The sequence below is a fragment of the Talpa europaea genome (assembly GCF_964194135.1).
Source record: "Talpa europaea genome assembly, chromosome: 2".
NCBI classification, from domain to species: Eukaryota; Metazoa; Chordata; class Mammalia; order Eulipotyphla; family Talpidae; genus Talpa; species Talpa europaea.
Window position 1 is genome coordinate 28394589 of NC_140068.1, and position 16573 is coordinate 28411161.

General features: G+C 32.5%; 1 protein-coding gene across 7 annotated transcripts in view; it reads left to right on the top strand.

Annotated features, from left to right (window-relative positions):
- Nucleotides 1–16573, top strand: part of PTPRK (protein tyrosine phosphatase receptor type K) — a gene marked incomplete at both ends in the record, with an annotated part of 521692 nt that overhangs the window by 304592 nt on the left and 200527 nt on the right. The gene's annotated exons all lie outside the window — the stretch shown is intronic.

Here is a 16573-nt window from a genome sequence, read left to right on the forward strand (position 1 = left end):
TTATGTGAGCTTTTTTTATATCCTTTGTCAGATGTATGACTTGTGAATATTTTCTCCTATTCAGTAGAATGTCTTTTTGTATTAATGATAGCTTCTTTCATCTTGGGGAAGCTTTTTAGTTCCATTTGTTTATTCTTCAAGTCACTTTAAATAACAAAAAATTATGACTCGATTAGCATTTTTGAGCAGTTACCATAAAATAAAATGACTAAGACATATGATGTTCACAATCTTACCATTTTGTGTGTAGCTATGAACATAACTAGTCTTCAAATTGTAACACATTACAATTTCTTCTTTAGATTTTTTTTTAGTGAGGCTAAACATTGCCAATGCCTTTTTTCTTTCCAACTAAAAAAGGAACTATTACAGATTTAGTAAATAACTAGTATATGGGAATGAGAAATTTATCTGGAAATGTAATTTTTCATTTGAGTTGAATCAGGTATGTCAAGAAGCAAGATATGTCACTAGGGACTTTTTTTTTCTTCACAAATGATTGTGCTTGAGATCTTCACTTATACTTTGGTGGTGAAGTTTGGTTAACATCAATTTACAGTATTATTTTAGTAACTGGTGGTTGTAATAGAACTTCATGAACACAATTAAGCATTTTATTCTTCTTTCTAGTAAATGTTAATTTGTGAAAACAATATAAATGTTTAGTGTGTGTTGTAATATAAAAAATAGCATATATAATCAATTTGCTATGTACCAACTGCTGTGATAAATGGTTTATATACATTGTTTCTCTGGTTTCATGATGATTGTTTTTGTTGTTCTGTATACTACATCTCCATGACTTGTCTTCTAACTGGAAATTTGTGACTTTTGACCACCTCCACCTGTCTCCACTGACCTCCTCTCACTCACTCACATAAGTTTGGAGGTTTTTTGTTCTTCTAGATTCCACATATAAGTAAGATTGTATAGTACTTCTTTTTCTTTGTCTGACTTATTTCATTTTTGCCTAATCCCCTTAAGATCTATTCATACTGATGCAAATGGTTTTTCTTTTCTGTAACTGAATAATAAACCTGTGTGTGTGTGTGTGTATTATGTGTATAACATTTCCTTTATCCATGAGTGGAAATATACATTGCTTTCATGGCTCAACTATTGTAAATTATGCTGCAGTGAACTTAGGGCGGGGTTGCGTATATCTTTTTGTTTGGTGTTTTGATTTTCTTCAGATAAATATCCACAAGTGGAATTGATTGATCATACGGTAGCTCTGGTTTTGTTTTGTTTAGTTTTGTTTTGAGAAATTGCCATACTGTTTTGCATCATGGCTACAGTAATTGACATTATTAACAATAATTCATATACTTGCCACCACTTATTATTTCTTGTGTTTTTGACAGTAGACTTTCCATAAGGTATGAGGTGATGTGTCATTGTGGCTTTGATGATTTCCTTGATGAAAAATGTTGAACACCTTTTTCATGAATCTTTTGGCCATTGGCCTTTGCTTTGGAAAAATGTTTAATTAGATCCTTTTTCCAACTTTTAAACTTTTTATTGCTGTTGAGTTGTATAATTTCTTTATATATTTTTGATCTCACCCCCATATCAGATAGGTGATTTGCTTCCCAACTAGATAATATCCCAATTACCCACAGTGAATTTGATAGTAGTAAGTTTGCTTAGATCATGTGATTTTTAGATTGTGGCTCCAGGTTGTAATCCAGGTCAGAACTCAGAGCTCATACATACTCTTTTGACCAGACTATGCTATAGAAAAAAAATTAAATTATATAGTGACATTTAGAAAAATTATTACTTGACACAAATAGTGTATTAAATCATATCAGTAAGAAATAGATTTATGAGGTTTTCCATTGAATTTCATTGATTCTAACTACTTTGTAACTGTGATTATTCTGTCACATTAGAGACAATGCATTTATTTTAACTTTCTTGGCTACTATTTTTAACTCCTTCCTGCCCTGAGGTAGGTAGCATTATAGTTTTGATGTATCATTTTATAGCAGTAATTCTTTGTTGGGGTACAGGCCATGTATGACCCTCTTTAAATTAAATATAGTTTATTTCAAAAACTATGATTATCACACATGTCCCTTTCCCAGATTTCAATGTACTAACAGGAATGTGTATATGTAGATGCATATACATACATACCCTTGTTCAATCTATTTTCCAGCAAGGCTATCAGTACTTTGTAAAATTTGAGCATAAACAGGCATGAATGGTTTAAAAAAAAGCTAGTAAGGTATTCTGATATTCCTTCTGCATTCTTCTCCTCTTTCCTTAACATTGTTCTTGCATTTTATATCAAGCGTTATGATTTGCCTCTGTTGTGCTATAAAATATTTGGAATTATCCTTAATGCCTCTAATAATACTATTAGATTCTTTGAATTTCAAAGCTTCCTTGATTGTAGAAAACATAAATCATTCAGGATCAATAGCCTCTCCTCTTTCTGAAGCCTCAGTCCCCATCAGCACCTATCATTAATTTCATATTAATGTTAACTTCAGACAACCTCTTAGACAACTCTCAGCAAGGTGTGTTTCCTATTTTCCAGTCATCTTTTCTATTGTCCAGTCAGCATTCTAATTTTATTTTTCTTTATGATTTTATTTTTTTTATTTTTATTTTTCTTTATGACTCTCTGTTTTATCTTAATACATTCAGCTTGTTGAAATTGGATTAGAAAACTTTCAATTTGTATTCAGAATGAAGTTTCTCCTCCACTTACTCTGTTTTTAAATTTAAGATAGTGATGTGCTGTGAGTACATCGCTTTATGCAGAAAGTCAAATTCTAAGCCAAGCTCACTATTTCAAATGCCTTACTTACAAAGTAACCTCCATTGTTTTTTATTAACTGAGTGAAAATCTATAGAGATGCCATTTTGACTAAATAATATTTTTTTCCCAAGGGACCAATTTTAAGTTTCGAATTATACATTAATCATCCTTAATATGTATGAGCTATTTCTGGGTAGAAGTTTGAGATCAGTTAGATACATAGATACAGAGTCATTTGACTCCACTTATTTATTTTTTTTTTAAAGATTTTTTTTTTTAAATAGAGGCGTGCTTTATTTGTTTGTTTGTTTGTTTGTTTGTTTGTTTTGTTTATACATGCACTGGGTACAGTCAGAAGCAGGGGAGGGTGAAAGAATTCACCAGAGCCAGAGTAGGGAGCAGAGCAGGCAGAAGGACTGAAGTACACTGCTGAGGGGAGCAGTGGGCGGCAGGAGGGGTCTGCGCGCCATGTGGGACCCTCCTCTGGTGGCCGGGGAGCAGCCGGGGATCGAATCGGCGCCACAGAGGCCGCGGGCAGCTTCGCAACCCAGCGCTCTACCGCTGCGCCACCTGGGAGGCCCTGACTCCACTTATTTTTTAAGTTTCTCATTTGAGTCTAGTGTAGACATGCATAAAATTATACATCAAATGTATAACTGTATAAAAATATAAAGTGATGAATTGAAAATGTGAAATTCACCCAAACCACATCATAAAATAGACTATCACCCCCCATTCAGAAGTCTCTGCCTTCCCTTCAAGGTAACAACTGTTCTAGTTTCTAACAACAATGAACAATGGAATTCTATAGTTTACACTCTTATCTGGCTTCTCTACCACATTAAGTTTAGAAAATTTATTAATTTTGCTGCATGTATTTGTAGATCATTTGAATTCATTGTTGTAAAATGGTCTATCTCATTGCTAGGCCAAAGTTTATTTATTTTACTGATAATAAGCATTTGATAATAAACATTATTTTCATTTTGAGATGTTGCTAATAGCAGTGTTTGCATGTTCTAGTACATGCCTTTTGAGGAACAGGCTCACTATTTGGGGGGAAAGAAGGAATATATATTTGAAGTGACATTGCCAGGTTATAGCTTTAGCTGATATTGGCATACTATTAATTACTATTAATTTATACTCCGATTTATGTATAAAGTTTATAAATGTTCCATATCCTCGCCAACCCTTGGAGTTATCCTATCTTCCATTTTTAGTTACTTTTTTATATTCATTATTTTGTTTGTTTATAAATGCTTTCATTTAGTAATCATTGATTGCCTAGTATGCCAAAAACCGAAGACAAATATAAAGTTCTTGCCTTCAGGGAACTTTCAAGATAAATCTCTTACCTGAAAGTTGCATTTATTTTAGATACTAGAGGATGTACTGAGGATGGCTTAACAGAAGCAGTTATAAATTACCTGAGATTTGATGATGAATGATTTTGCTAAGTGTATAAATGGTGAAAGGGTGCTCAAGGGAGCATTTAAAAGAGTACAGTTGGATGAATATGATAAAATTTTCTCCTACACTAAATGAGTTTTTATAGATCATCATGTGATTAGAAATGTAAAATGGAAAGACTTAAGGCTAACAGGTAAGAAGGGACAGATCATGAGAAAGCAATGCGTGTTGGTTTGTTTTTATTTTGTTTTGTTTTGTTTTTGCTAAGACATTTGCTCTTTCAATAGACAGGATCTCAGATAATTTAACACTGTGTTTTTTACCACCATAATGGCTGTGCTATTTTATGTCTTTTTTCAGTTCTATGTGTTATTCATAATACCGTAATAGCCACAAAAGTTTATGAAGTTTTTCATTTGCGGGCTATTCCATCTATAATATGAATATCTTCCAGTTGTTAGTATAGGATTGACCATTGATCTCTTCCTCACCACCTAAGTGACATTTGGTTTTAGAAAGAACAGAATAAAATGTATTTAACATGGCTTGCATTTGTATACTACAGTAAAATTGCTTTTGAGTCAAGATTTAAAATGTCCAAGCACAAATTAAAGCATTTACATTTTTAACATACCAGTGTGTCTTTTTTTTTTTTTTTTTTTTTGTGGGACCCTCGCTGGTGGCCGGGGAACGAACTGGTGCTGCAGAGGCAGCGGGCAGTCTCGCAACCCTGCGCTCAACCCCTGCGCCACCAGGGGAGGCCCATATCAGTGTGTCTTTTCGTGGTAATACATATGACATACCTCTATGACTTATTTCCAAATTAGCTTCCTTGGCTTTTACCCAATATCAGACTCATGATTTAAAACTTGAATATAGACATAGACATTTGAAAATATAAGTGTATAGTTTAGGAACAAGAAATGTATCTTCATGTACAATAAGAAGATCTTTTAGCTATCAAATTTTCTGCATGTTATTTTATAAAAAATCATGCTAAAAAAGAAAGATTCTTTCCAATACTTAAAATACTAGGCTTTCTTAAAAAATACTTTTTCATGTTAAGTTTACTGATGGAATTACTACTTAATCCTTCAGTTCCCATAAAAATGTTTGTACATTTCTTTTGTGTTTTCTTCATCTAGCTTATTTTTTCAGTCTACCTTGCTAAACTGCAGAAGGATGGAAAGTTTGAAGTTCTAACAATCTGTGTCTATAGCAATTTCATGCCCTTATTTCTAAAAGGCATGATATTTATCAAGGTATAATAAGGCTTATTGTCACTTAAGGAACAGTGGCTGGGAAAAAGAGCCTAAGCTCTTAGCCCAATAATTGCATCACTTATGGTCTTGACACCCTTTATATTACTGTTCTGGAAACTTTCCCTTGCTAGACAAGGGGCTTAAACTGCCCTCTATTATTTTGCATGTTAGATGATATAATTAATTTTGTTACTCTGATTGTGGAGGTGCCCTATTGTGGTGTGAAAGTGGGTGTGGCCGAGTGGCAAGGTGATGAAAAGTCTATTGCTGGCTAAACTGTCACAGTAGCATAAAACATCCTTGGATAGGTACCTGTTTACTGTACATGGTGAAATATCTTTAAAGTGTCACTATCTTACTATTTTTTCAGATAGGTGTTGTAATTATTGTCTGATTCCTATTTCCATCTAATTATAAAACTAGGTAGGGTGATTTTATGTTTGATGGCTCTTTGACTGTTGGAGACAGGTGTTTTGGCCCCTAAAGGAATACTAATAGAACTAGATGATTAATAATTATTCAGGTGATTAATAATTATTCTTAAAATTAGGGTCACCACACTGATGGTTTAATTTTTTTGTGGCATTGCCTTTTTATGGCTTTTTGCCTGTACATTCATAAAATCCTGTTTTTCTTAGTTCAAGGACTTAAATGGAAGTCTACAGTAAACTATCCTCTGGCCCCCCTTTTTAAATCTCCTGATTCTTTGGTCATTACCATCAGAATAGTTGATTTGGTGACTTTGATAGCATATGTTAAACTTATTCCACACTTAAAGTTTGCTATCTCCAGACTTAATCAAGGGAATCTAATAGAATAGGGCAAATACTTTTTTTTTATTTCTTTTTATCTCCAAGTTGAGGAAATGTTTTATTCCTCATTTTTTTCATTTGTTATGTGGAATGAATATATATTGGGGATCTTCACATTACAAACAAGTGTTTGGATCTATATGAATTGATGACACTTTCTTAGCTATCAAGATTTTTAAAGTTTCTGAAGGTTTATGGTTTTGAACTGAAAAGAGTTTTAATATTCTGCCTCACATGGAGTTAGTGCATACCTAAAGCCTGTATGCATTAATCTATATGACTAGAGGCATTAATCCATATGACTTAAATCTTATTTTTATTGTCACTACAAATTATTTTTCATTAAGAGAAAGTAAATATACTTCTTGTATACATTTGGAGATTTGCCTGGACAAAAGATGTGCACCCTGTACTCTACAGAATCATGTAAAATAACCAATAAGTTACCGTTTTTCTGATCAACTTGGTGTAAATAAAGCCTGTTAACCAGGATCACAGAGTGGAGGGAGAAAGTAGAATCCCCTACTTCCATTGCTTTATTAAATCATTGCATTGAAAAAATGGCCATCTGTTGCTGGCTACATTAGAAACTTCACACATCATTTATAATCAGTATGTATTTATAATGAGCATAAGCTTATTATGTTCTTTAAATTATCATGTATTACAATGAATCAATACCAAAAAATATTTAGACTCAGCTATCAAGTTGACAAACTTAGATTATGTGTGGTTACATTTAAATTTTGCAAATTTCTTCTAATTGCATAGTATTAAAATTTGAAATTTAGGTTTATGAGATATCTTAATGTTTTTATATTTTAGATATGAAAGTATATATTGTACTTGTATTTTTGAACAGTATAGTTTCTTGATTATATATGCTTTTACATAAGGCATATGTATGAGAGATACATGCATATATATATTAGTATATGTATTTATTTTTATGAGTATATATTTATATGAGAAAGAGAAACAATTATAACTTTAGCGATATTGCAGTAGAATTTGATATTTCTTGTTTTATTGGGAAGTGCCATTGTATCTTAGTTTATATTAATATAAAAATATAAATGGTATCATTCTAAATCATTTGTCAAAATAGCCTGTATAACTGAAGCATGTTTAATGTTATTAGAGCATGTATTGCTATTGCCAAACATAGTTTTCATAAATCTTTTTCCTAACACATAAAGCTTACTGATGAGATGCTCCTATCTTTGAGGGAGCCAAACAACGAGTTGGAGCTTTCCTAGTTTTACTTCTGTCCTGATTGTTATTTTTAGAATCAACTGGATATTATTTTCTAGAAATGCATGAACAGTTTGTACTCTTACATAGCTGAGGTGAGGGGTTAAAGTGGCCATAAGAAAAATCTTTTGCATTAGCTTATGACTCAGTTAGAGACCCATAATTTTTATCATAGACTATGTGGTTTGTTGCCATGTGGGTTATGATACTGATGGAAGCTTTTTAAAGTTGTTGAATTATTGCATTAATTCACTTTTAAACCAAATCATCGATAGGTATTAATGAGACAGTGTTGATTTTTGGACAGAATGAATTATAAATTTGTAGTTATCTCACAGATTATATAGAGTCAAAGACAAACTTCACTTTTCAAAATCTCTTCAGCATTTCATATATCCTAAATAGAAACCAAAATTTGTGTTTAGTTTCTGCTGCCAGATAAAGTGGTATGTTGCTGCTGTGTCTTTTATTTCAAGAGGTAATAAAGTTATTGTAGCAGTGTTTTCAAATCAAGATGTATACAATGCCATAGTAATGCATGGGATATAAAATTTAGTACACAAAATTTGCAGTTTTGTTGTTGCAATGATTCTTCTTATTCCATACTTCAGACAGCAGGAAAGTGCCATATCATTGAGATTAAATACTGTAATTCCACAGATCTTGCAGTTTAAAAAGTGAATGCACCTTACACAGAGATTGAAAGACAAAATAGCTATTTAATATGAAGAAGAGTGGCATATTTAGCACATCTGAATTTTCTTCTAACCTGAAATAAAATTTCATTTAGGAAACTCATGTCATCAGTTATTCTATCTATCTATCTATCTATCTATCTATCTATCTATCTATCTATCTATCTAGCCATCCTGTTAGTGCAAGGGTATATTTGGCTAGGTATTGTGTATTCAAATTAAAAATATATATATATATATATATTTATATATATACACTTTCATATACATACACTTTTTATTGACATGGAAAATCCTATAAAATTACAAAAATTCATCGATGATATAACTGATGTGATCTGACTAAAAGACAAAAAAGAATTATAGTTTTCTGGTTGTGCCTTTTTTCTTTTTACAAGCTGAATAAATCACTTGATGCCACTTGGTAACTAAGCAATTGCTTAGAAAGTATTCTTTTGTTCCAGTCAACTAACTGCTTTAATTAAATAGTAACATTTTGTAGGTGCTGTGTATCAATGTCAGAGAAATTGGCTACATGGTCCAAAGCATGAGATGGTAAATCTTATATTTTGGGGCTTAATTTCAACATCTGAAAATAAATGAATAAATACACAATATTTTACTATCAGCATCTCCAAGTGATGGTTGCCTCATTGAAACTGTACTGTAAATTTTCTTGTATGAGATGGTCAAATTTATGCAGATAATTTTTTTACAGTGACATAGCAACTCCTGCCTTTCCAGGTTGTTGAACAAACCATTCAATCTATAGCAATATTTTTGGACTTTGTGAGGTCCTCAACAGACACTGAGGTACTCTATAACAAGAGAGTTTCATGAGCACATTATAAATTTTACTGGAAAACATAAATAAAAGTAAAAGCAAATCCATCACCCCAACTTTCTCTGTTTTCCAATCACTGCTAGTATCATTTTGCTGTATTTGTTTGTGTTGATGGTGATGGTGTTTGGTAGGTATTTTTTCCCTAGAGATAAACTTTTACTTTTGATATCAAAGCTTCCTAGCTGTCTCCTGACATTTGTTCTATAATCTTCACAACTTATGCCCTTAGGTTTATGTGAATAAAGTCATCATAATTTATGTCATCATTTTCCTATTATTAAATAGCTTGCTTGTTTATTTTTTGTCTCTTCTAAATAAACATTTAAATTATCTCTTTAAAGTAAATTCCCAGAAAGGGAATTGCCTTGGTTTTTTGAAACTCTTTTTTTTTATTTCTTGGTATAAATTATTTACATTGTTTGCTTGCTGATGGGGAAGCTGTGTTTTCAGATACCCATTTAACTATGGCTCATTGATCGTGGTCAAGGATGTGTGAATAAATGATCACTTGTTTAGGGTTTGTACCCTCTTCTTCAAAATTCTACTCCAATGCTCTTGTGAAAACGGAAATGTGAGTGGTGTAATTTTAGATAAACATTAGCCATGGACTGCTATGGGAAAATTGCTTTCAAGATTGTTGTAGTATCCTCCATAGGAACCTATTGATGTTTTATGCTGGAGAATTTATTGTGTGGGACTATGCTAATCATTTCATGATTTTAAGTAATTCTGACTTAAACCTACTGAAAGCCAGTATCACTTCTCAATTATTTGAACAACTTGCACTCAGTGAAGATTCACTGGGAAGGAGTGAAAAAACTATCAGTTGGATGTAATGTGATAAAAATATGTGGTGTAAATAAACATATATAGTTTTCATTGAAGAAAGACTTTGTTATTCAATTGCAATTCTTTGTTTAAAGTGTTTCGACCTCCATAAAGTTGTGCAATGAATGTGTTTATTTCAGGTTTTTCTTTCAAGTTTTTTACGTGTGAAATATTGTTAGTGTGAGCAGTGGTTCACAGCACACACTTTTTTCTTATTCTGCCATAGATATATGCTAACACCCATCCTTTTTCATGGAAATGATAATAGATAATTGTAGTTCCTTTTGATTGATGTCTGCTCTGTATCCTGGCATAGGAATCTCAGTTTGACAACATGTGAATATTGTGATGTTTGCATTAACTTTATTTGACCAGTTCAAGCTTGTGAAGAATCTGAATGATGTTTGAGGAAAGAAGTTATCAATTGACATTTTGAGTTACAAAGGTTTTCAGTATATTAAATGAGATTATTTAATTTAAAAATCTATCAATGCACATTGTGAAAACATACTAATTATCTGAACAATAATTAATAGAATTTATTGATGCAAAAGTTATAATGCAAAAGTTGCATGATAGTAGCAAGAAGGGTGAAGTGGGAGATGTTTGACTGAATAAGGAAGTTTTTAGGAATGAAAATATGAAGTAAAATGAAAATAGTGAAAACCATGAACACACTCATAATTATATCTGACTTTTCATAAAATGTGGGTGTAGGAGAAACATTGTTAAATCTAAAACTTTTGAAATATGTACCTTTTTTAATATCTAAGGAAAAATGAAACAAATTATGTTGTCATAAAGATAATATTAACTACCCAAAGAAAGTACTCGTGGTTATCTATAGCTTGTTCTCCATTTCTCTTGGGGGGGAAGGCCATTTTCCTATACATCAGTGCTATTTCAAATTTCTTAAAACCCTCAAATACCATTAAACTCTTGTTATCCTTTTAAGGCATGATTTAAAGTCATTTAAAATTAATATAAGGTCAGTGATAAATCCTTGAATTATTTGCTACACGGATGTTATTCTTCCTGTTCTCAGTCCCTAATGCCCATTCTTCACTTCAGAATTCAGTAGGTGATGAGGAAGAAAATTAAACCACATGGGCATGAACTAGTGTATTTTCTCATTTAATTGGAACTGGATCAAAATTCTAATGAGAAGGATGATTTAAAAAATAGATTAACATTGATTCTGATGTAATCATTGCATTTAAATCAACAAAGTATAGCACAGAAGAAAATATATATCTCAAAATGCAAGTATTTTAATATTGATTTTTGCATTATTTTAGATAGAAGGATTCTTTGCTACTGTACCCATTTTGAGTAATATTTTTCATCATGTCTATTTTTATTTTCTTTTCCAAAAATATAAGTAATATATTGTAGGTAATTATTATCCCTTTTATAATTACAACTGTTCTATATCTAGCTAGGAATCTTTCCTTGTATTTTCTGCTCACAAGCTTTCTACCAACAATAGAAAAGGAGAGCTGTGATATCTCCCAGGAGGAGGAATATGAGATCAGAGCCCTTGCGGGCTGAAAAGTGACCCCAAAAATATCAGGTCTTAATACCTGGATTGTGTAACTATTAACTTACATGGAAAAATTATCATTGCAGGAGTGATTAAGCTAAAGGTTGTGAGATGGAGAAGGTAGTTTGTTTTATCGCTGTGGACCCTAAATGCAAACACAAATGTCCTTGTAAGTGAGAGGCAGAGAGATGTTTGACTATAGAGAAACGAGATAGTGTGTACAGTAGCATAGAATTAGAAGTGATGTGGCCACAAGCCAAGCAATACTAGCAGTGAACAGATATAGAGGGAGGCAAAAACCTGATATTCCCTATTATCTTTGGAAGAAATTGCATGACCTGCTGCTATCTTGATTTCAACCCAAAAATACTGATTTTGAACATGTAATCTCCAGAACCATGAGAGTATAAGTTTCTGTTTTTTTAAGCCATCAATGTTGTGGCAATTTTTTACAATAACAGTAGGACATCAATTTCCTATTTTTGCCTTGTTCTGTAGTGGGAGGGTTATACTGATAATAGTTTTTTCCAAAGCATCTTTGACTTGTAAATAAAGTAATTTGTAGGAAAATAAGATTGAGAGATAGTTGACAGTTTAGTAAAAAAAGTCATTTGCCTTGTTTATTTACTTTGTTACATTTTATGGTTTATGGACTATGTTTATGGTTTTGCATTTTATTGATTAATTGAATTTTGATAAGTGACACATAGGTTTGTGAAATAGCATTTAAAACAATAGTAGTAGAAATAATTGAGTGAAAATATACTTTCATTATGATATCTTGATTTCAAGACCTTTAAATTTCTTGAAATAAAAAACTAAGATAACAGTTTGTGTAATTGTGATTTTATAATAGGTTTAGCTCTAGAATAATGAATGTAAGTCATTAATTAAAAGTTAATTGGTAGCATTGGCAAAGTTTATCTTGCATTTTGGGGATTGCATGTTTCATTTGATACCTGGTGTACAATTGGGATTTATTTGCACCACACCTCTGGGTCTGATAGTGTATTAAGTTATGAAGAATATTAATATTTCTGCAGAACAATTACTTGTTCATTTGCTAACTGATTAAAATTCATGCATAATTTATTGAAATGAATAGAGATTTTATAAATACGCCTCCTCATTCTCAGGGGCCTAAAAACAAAATACATATGCTAATCAGAGGCTACTTTTTACCTCTGGCATAAAATGTTTAATATGTAGCTGTATATTAGTCTCATTACTGCTAGATTTCCTCTTATAATCATGCTGTTAGTCAATGTATATGCTTCTAGGTTTCTTTTAACATTACCGCAGTTCCATGTTTGAGCTACTGCTTTGATTACTGAACTGCTCCTTTTGCTTGCATGACCACAGCAAAGTCACACATAAAACTGCTCAGAGTGAAATGTTGCCTTTCTGCAGGACAAGAAGCTGATTACATCAAACATGGTTCTTCATATCCACAAAATACTAGTGTTGAATATTAATACTCAGTTTTAAAATTCATATGCTCTCTGGTAAAAACAAAAACAAAGCAAAATAGAATTAAATGTAGCCCTTCATGACACATTTAGAAATAAAGGAACTTTTAAAATTCTTAAAATAATGCCTACATTACCAATGGTGATGTTTAATGCCAAGAAGTTAAATAACATTAGTGTATTCATTTTTTGAAACTACATTTCCTGGCTGTAATTTTGTTTTCTTTCACATGCAATTTCCTTAAAGATAGACATGATAGAATTAGTTTGCTGTTTCTTTTGTTGATTGCCATATTGTGAGGTTTTTGTGTGTGTGTTTTTTTTTTTTTTTAAGATAGCTGTCTAGTTCCCTTCTCTCCCTCCCATCTATGTTCGCCTCTTGTCTTCCTTTTTTGCCATGGCAATGGTCTGCAGAGATTTGATGGAAGAGAATTAACATTCATTATACACTTAGTATATTAGGTTTCACAATACTCCTACATTCATTTCTTATTGAAGTTTTGTTACTTATAATCACTTGAGAAATTGTTTCATCATTAAATATCAGGCAGCTTCAGGTTGCTATTTTGCTGTAATATGAGTGAGGTATTGCTGCTCTGGATTAGAACCGCTGAAAGCTATGAATTTAGCATAGTTTCCCACTTAAATTAGTCAGTATATGAACCATCTGGAATGAAAACAAACATTGCACATATGAGACAACTCTGTCTATTTGCAAGATACAGACTGATCCTTAAAATATCTGCAACATTTAGAGAGTCTGGGAAGACATTTGCATTTTTCTATTATGTTCATTTCTCTACTCAGTTTCATTTTAGTTTAAATTTTAGAAAATATATCAACTTTCTCTTCTCTGCTTACCCAAACTTTTGTAAACTGTAAATATAAAAGTTGTTAGACTAGTTGGTAAAATTCAATTATATGAAATGTCTAGCTCTTTCTTGAGCAGATAAATGAAAATTCTAATCTCTTTTGGTTTTATTTAAACTTTTTTGTGTGAATAATTCTCAGTTGAAGTCAGCTATGAAATGTGAAAAAGCTTACCCTGTGTATACTTTCAACCATATATTGAAACAATTTTCAAACCATAAGGAACAGATTTTTTAGTTAATGTTAGGAACCACTTTTCATAGAAATAATTCTACATGAAATAGTTTACATAGCACAAATATTATCTCATTTAGACTAAATTTTATTTTTGCTTTCAATGTGACCATGGGGAAACAAAACTTTCTGTAGTTCTGCTGATAGGTTGAAAGCTGCTGCCATAATGGACCATTATTGATGGGAGTATTTTTATATTTTCATGTGATTTTGGATAGAAGAAAATAAGTGTTATTCTATAGGTTCTCACCCCTCTTTATTTGTTCTTTGTCTGGATGATCTATACATTGTATTAATTGATATGTATTGAGTTAATTGATATCTACTACTATTATTTTGTTAATTTCATTGCCGTGTTTTCGGTTGGTTAATAATTGTTGCATATGTGTTACACGTTAGGTTCACCTGCACAAGTCACATAAATTTTAGTAGCAGTTATATCTTATCAGATAAAAATAACAGTTTGTCCTTTTTTTCTCTTATTGCCATAAAATAATTTGCAGTAGCCTTTCATTATGAGTATCTGTTTGTCGTTATATCTGCTTATTTCAGTCCATCTAGCCAGTTGAATCATTGATTAGTGAGTAAGGACTATTCACATTTAGGTTCATTATTGATATATGATGCTTAATTACTGCCATTCTGTCTCTTCTTTTCCCATTTATATTTCTGTTCTTTTGTTTTCCATGATTTTCTATCTGCCTTTTCATTCGGTTGGTTTTCCTTCATGGTGATCTCTGATTCTTCATTTTTTTTTTCTTCTAAGTTTTCTCTGTTTCAGATTTGTATGTGGGGGTAGGTAACCATGAGGATTATATCACATTTTCTGTGTTTGAAATAGTCTTTCTCATACTAGTATCAACTCATTATTATTTGACTTACAGATTCTGTCCTTTTCATATATTTTTTTATTGATTCACATTATTTTCCTTGTTTCTGATTTTGTATTATAATTTATACCTTGCTCAAGATTTTGTGTACTTTTGCTTTTTCTTTAAATATAGAAGAACTTCCTTTATCATTTCTCGTGAGGCAGGTCTTGTGGTCTCTGTTCAGTTCACCTCGTAGGATATTCATTATCCTTATGTTTTCTCTTCTAGAGGAGTCTGACTCTTCTCAAATCATTTCTTCATTTTCTTAAATCTTATTACTCTGTCCTCTTTCATTTAAGTCATTTATATATTTTTAAGAAACTAAAAATGATTTTTTAAGCTGGTAACATTGATTTATAGCACTGTATATGATTTAGAGGTAGGTATAGAATCATACCTATATGTCACCACCACACCAACACCAAGGCACTGAAAGTCCTCTACCTTGGTCCATTTGTACATCTTTATATTCTATTTTCCTGGTTCTTTCCTGTTCAAGCTTCATCCTTACTGTACTTTTCATGTTTGTCTTCATTCTCATTCTCATTTTCTCTCTCTCTCTCTCATATCACTCTTTTTGATGAAGAGCTCATTCTGCTCCTGAATATCTTTTCTGAAATCCTAAACCTACCTGTCAATGTTTAATTGAGATTCTTGGACTTTACTGAATTTCCACATGATAGTTATTCTAAAAATTTTGTTAGATCTTCTAATTCTCTGAATTTTTTTTTTTTTTACAAAGTGTTTTTCTTTTTCTTTTTTTTTAAAATGTATTTATTTATACAAGTACTGGGTACAGTCAGAAGCACAGGAAGGTGAGAGAATTCACCAGAGTCAGAGCGGAGAGCAGAGCAGGCAGATTGATGAAATACACTGCTGAGGGGAGCAGCGGGCAGCAGGAGAGGTCTGCGCACCATGTGGGACCCTCACCCGGTGGCTGGGGATTGAACCGGCGCTGCAGAGGCTGCGGGCAGCTTCACAACCCAGCACTCAACCGCTGTGCCACTGGGGAGGCCCAAATTCTTTGAAATTTAGATTGGTCTCTGGAGACTTATTCTTCTCTTTCAGATTTTCCATTTTGTTTATCTTCTTTATTTTACTTAATGGCAGGTAGTGGATGGCAGTGGAACTGGGAGTCCAAAGACCAAAGCCTCTTGGTGTTTTTTGTTTGTTTATTTAAAGATTTATTTATTTATGCATACAAGAACTGGGGGACAGGCCAGAGGTGCTGGGAAGGTGGGGGGAGGGGGTAAAGGATTCACCAGAGGCAAAGTGGGGAACAGAACACGCAGACTGACTGAAATACCCTGCTGAGGGGAGCAGTGGGCAAGACAGGAGAGAGCTCCTGAGACTTGTGGGTAGCTCCCTGGCCGGGCATCAAATTCATATTGCAGTGCCTGGGATAGCTTCATAGTGCTGAGATTTAACCCCTTGCACTATCAGGGAGGCCCTAAGTCTCTTGTTTTTAAGATGAAGGAGAGATAATCTCCATGTAGAGTCAATATTAGAGAAGCATGTTTTTAATAAAACTTGTGACAAAGGGTCTTATATCATCTATGAAAGTATTTGCTCATTAATCTTGATAGCAACCCTTTAACACTGTTTTTGTTCTTACTTTACAAATGAAGAAACCGAGGCACAGAGATCTCACCAGCTCAAAAGTGCCAGAAAATAGGGTTCATTTACAATTCACCTGACTCCACA